We start from the raw sequence: 5,306 nt of genomic DNA on the forward strand, positions 1-5,306 counted from the left end.
TTTGAGATTCAACAGCCTCATCATGCTAATTCATCACAATTATATAAGCACGTCATACATGCACACAATTAAGCATATAGGGACTTTACAATACTACCCAATACATATCATTCGCTATTAAGAGTTTACTATGAAATAGCATAAACCATAACCTACCTCCACCGAAGAATCGTGATCAAGCAATCTACTTCCCAAGCCTTTTTGTTTTCCTCTTCGTTCTCCCTTCTCTCGTTCGTTTCTCCCTCTCTCTCTGTTCTTTCTATTTTTCTTATTCAAACCCTTTTTCTTTTACCCTAATTGTCATATAATTAAGTATAAAAGATGATAAAAATAACCCACTATTTATTTCAAGGTTATCTCCTTTAACCCCCAAGTAATTGAATTATTAACATTAACCCACTAACTTTATAATTATAAGCATGAATAGTCCAAAACGCCCCTTTAAAAACTTTAGCAGAATTCCGACCCGAGTGGGCTTACGGAGACTGTGAAGGTCCGTCACGACTGTGACGGTCCATCCTGCAGTTCCGTCACAAAGTTCAGAGAGTTAATTCTGTGGAAGGATTTGTGACGGTCCGTCGAGCCCTCAACGGTCCGTCCTGCCATTTCGTCGTGAAGTTCAGAGAGTCGATCTCAGTACTCAAATTTTCAGAATCTAAGTGTTTTGGAACGAGACCCCCTCGACGGTCCGTCGTGCCCTCGACGGTCCGTCGTGGAAACCGTCGACCCTGACAGTTATTACCAGAATAAACTCTACCGCTCAAAACGACTAAACAGGTCGTTACAATAGTTTGTGAACGACAAGGAATTGATCTTATTTCTGACCGTCATCAAGGAATCTTACAGTGCGTTCAATCTTATGATTGGTTGAGTCCACCCAACACATATCATAGTTTTGTGTTCGACACTAAAAAGCAAATTTTAATAAAAAATTTATAAATAGTGAACTCAAAAAACTAATGTGGTTGGCTGCTACTGAGCATCAGGAGAAAAAGTTTGTGCAACGGGATGCAACAAATCAAAACATTGTCTCCTGCAGCATATGAATGGTTAAATGAATTTCCTTTGAAAAAAATGGACAATGTATAAGGATGGTGGTCATAGATGGGGTGCCATGACGATAAATGTGTCTGAGTCATATAATGGTTTATTAAAAAAGCTCGGGGGCTTCCTGTGACTGCCATGGTTCGAATAACGTTCAAAGCTCTCGTTGATAGTTTTGTCGAAAGAAACAATCTTGCAATTGCATTACTTCAAAGTAATATGTCATGGACTCTTGCGATAGATAAAAAATTTAATGATAATTATCAAAGAGCTCAAGGGCACACATATATGATGACTTACAACACAAGTGATGGAGTTTTTGAAATTCTTACTTTTGCTCATGATGGTAAAGGTGGTAATGTCCACAAGGTTACTGCAAAAGGTAAGAAATATTCTTGTGGAAAATGGAGAAATTATCATATGCCTTGTTCGCATGCCATCAAATTTTGTGGACTTCGCGGAATCGAGCCAAAATCTTATGTAAGTAAATTCTACAGTGCAAAATATTACAGACGAACATATACTGAGACATTTAACCCAATGGGTGATGAAATGTATTGGCCACCAGCTCCTTTTAATTTAATTGCAAATACTGAATATTTGCGGACAAGTGGTACGCAAGTAAGAAGCCGACTTAAGAATGATATGAATATAGTTTCGGCTCGCATACCTAGAAAATGTAGTATTTGTAAGGAGACAGGTCACACAAAGGCATGATGTCCTACTCGATTTTAAATATTTTGTCTATGTTTTTAAGGTTAATGTATTTTTATTGTCTTGTTATTAATATTATAATATATCTTTCATATTTATTTGTTGACATGAGTTTAATTTGTCTTGCTGCATTTTAAGTATTGTAAGTATAATATCTTTATATTATTATTATATTATTGATTTGAACTATATTAAAAAATAATGATTTGACCTAACATAAAAAGTATTCATTTGACCTATGACATAAAGAAAATATAAATCCTGCAAACTTTCCTTAAGAATCTCATTGCGTAAGAATCTCATTACTTTGTTCAAACTTGCACGAAACAATAAAATTTACACATTTCAAAATTCGAATCTTCAGCCTTTTAGAATAAAGGTGCATAAAAATTATTCTTCTGAATCCAAATCTTCTACATCTTCATTTTCATCTTCATTTTCAAAATCTTCCTCATTTTGATAGTGACTGCCTGTTCCACATCTAGTTGATTTGTATAGCCTAGATGCTCTCCGAGGTGGATTTTGTCTATTAAGAACTAAATTTTGTGAAGCCCCAGCATTCAATCTTGAATCATCGGACAAAGTTACCTATAATACAATACAATATAATATAATCAAATAAACATGCAATAAAATTAAAAAAAAATTATAAAAAGTTAAAATAATTCTATGAAAATTATTATACTTACATTCGAAAAATTCAATCTTCCACCAAATGGAGAATTATGTATAGGAAATTCACGCATATCATATTGAATACCATATTGAGATCCACTAAATTGCGCAAAACCAGATATTGGAACCTGTCTAATTGCTGACTAGAAAAATTAACATTAGTGTTAGAGGGCCCTGTAGAAAAATCAAACGTGGGATAATAAGGCTCGGGAGTCGCCACATTAGTGTTAGAGGGCCCTGCAGAAAAATCAGCTGTTTCACCAGCGGTCCTTCTACCTCGACGTGCACCCTCTCTCGGTTGTTTGTCGTGATCGGCGAGATACTTGTATTGGTGGTGGTTCATCGTATTGAGTAGGAGGATTGTAATCAGGATTAAAGCTCAATCGCGTTCCCTAGAAGGCAGCATTCATTGACTCCATTGAAATACGAGCGACTTCCTCTGCATATTGTCTCATTTCATTAGATCGATTTTCATCATTTTCAATCATCTGAGATCGACGATACTGCATTTCATGACCCCTAGCCTATAATGAATAAACAAATATTAATAACAAAAAAATATTAAAGATTGACATAATAATTTAAAATTTACATAATATACATACTAATGCCTCATGTCTTCCTGCCATGTGTTGATACCCTTTTTGTACATTATGTTGTGGATTTTCAATGACCATGCGGGTGTGCCTCATGTACCAACGAAAGTAATCTGTTTGATCACTTACAAATGGAGGTCGAAATATACGATTTTGACGTTGTTCTCATAAATATTGTGTGTAGTTAAATGCATCTATATCTTCTTGATTTATTTTGGATCGTTTATCACGCTTAAAATGATATTCGAAAATTAGGTACACGGTCCAGGAATATGTTGTAAATAATCGAACTGTCTCACAACACGATCAACCTTGTGCCACTCACGATAAATTCCATAAATAAGTGGCACCTGTGCCATCCAGACACGTTGTCCCGACCGACACCACTCAAGCAATCCAATCCATTAATAACATCTTCCGAATAAGGTTGCCAAATAAAACTATAAAAAAATAACTAAGTAAGATAATTATAAAAACAACATTGGCAGAAAAATAAAAAAAAATAAGTACGTGAAAATGAAAAATCTTACAAAATAATGTTTTTGTACCATTGTGTCATAAGATATTTTACTTTTAAGGACCTAACAAGAATCTATGTATATGTCATTTTATTCACATAATTTTCTTGGGTAGTGAAACGTAAGTGCCTCATTTAAAGATCTACCAAACATATTTTTATTTAAAATGAAATAAAATATGAATAGTTTAAAATACTAATAATATTAAATACCTGTTCATCCATTAGATTATCTAGTACATCCCTAATCACACCGATTACAGTTCGTGCCTCATTTTGATGATTTCTACGTCGCGTTCATTTACGTGCAAACGCAGTTGAAGCCTCAAGTTGATTGGTCCTTAGAGGCTTTGGCAATGGTTGCAGGGGAATAGTTCTTTCCCATGCCAAATCTACAATAAATAAATTCACCATTACTTATAATGCACTTAAATTTAAAAGTGCATATTACTAGTATATAAAAAATATTTAATTAAAAAATATGTATACCTGCACTAAAGAGAGAAATCCACAAACTTCATTTGATTTTTTCATTGATGCACGACATAAACAATTATACAAATATGATAATGCGGCTGCTCCCCATGAATGAGTTGACATTAAATCTAAATTTATCATGTCAATCAAAATGTCCAAATTAATCTTATTATTAGATTTATCCGGAAATATTGATCCACCACATAACCATAATAAATATAATCTAAATCTTTGTTACACTTCATGCTCAGTTGAGTGATCATCAATACCATCCAAATCTTCGATATAATCAATCAATTTATATGTTAACAATCTACTAACACCAGAAAAACAACTAGTATCGGGTAACCATCCTGTTAATTCAAATATCATTTCTTGTCTACCTATAATCCCTAAAGAATCAGCTCAATTTAAAATTATAGGACTACCATCTACTACCATTCCGAATAAAATTCCAATATCTTGTAAAGTTATGGTAGCCTCGCCGGTTCGCATTAGAAAAGTATGTGTTCTGGACCCACCTTTTAATTAAAGCAGAAATTAATCCGGAGTCATACGACCCACATCCTACATCAAGAATTCCTTTAAATCTACAATTTTTAAAATATTGACGGATGCGAGAATGTAATGGATGATATTCTATATGTTGTTAAAATTCAATATCACCACGACGCGTATATAAGCAAGACCTCTCTTCTTTTATGCTACCATTCCAAATTCCTTCGGAACGATGATGAACTTGAATTTTTAATACATCATGCTCTACTGGACTAGGATGTACGTATACATTTGACGGATGCATATTTATACACAAAAAATAAAAAGAAATATGAACATTAATATAAGTATCAAAAGATTGAATATATCAACAATATCATATAAAAGTATAAAATTAATTAAATAAATTAAAAATAAAATAAATTCAAACTCACCTTATAAAGAAAAGGCTTTTAAAAACTTATGAAAATTAGAAAAATAGAATGGCTTTTAAGAATGTTGGAAAATTGAAAAACTACAATGCAATTTGAATGAGCAATTCAATCAATTTATAACAAAGTAAAAGTGTTGACACTATTTACACGTGAATTGTATTCAATCAATTTTTAATAAAACAAAAACTACACTATTTGCATGTGAATTCAATCAATCCATAACAAAATAAAAATTACACTATTTGCATGTGAATATTCAGTCAATTTATAACAAAATAAAAATTACACTATTTACATGTGAAATACAATTCAATCAATTTATAACAAAATAAAAATGTAATATGTGACTTT

The 5,306-nt window shown here is 32.7% G+C and overlaps 2 pseudogenes; both read right to left on the reverse strand.

Annotated features, from left to right (window-relative positions):
• Nucleotides 1-2,113: 2,113 nt before the first annotated feature.
• Nucleotides 2,114-3,355, reverse strand: LOC107014052 (annotated as a pseudogene).
• A 583-nt stretch (nucleotides 3,356-3,938) lies between these two features.
• Nucleotides 3,939-4,566, reverse strand: LOC114073926 (annotated as a pseudogene).
• Nucleotides 4,567-5,306: the final 740 nt, after the last annotated feature.

The sequence above is a fragment of the Solanum pennellii genome, chromosome 3, assembly GCF_001406875.1.
Source record: "Solanum pennellii chromosome 3, SPENNV200".
In the NCBI taxonomy this organism is placed as follows: Eukaryota; Viridiplantae; Streptophyta; class Magnoliopsida; order Solanales; family Solanaceae; genus Solanum; species Solanum pennellii.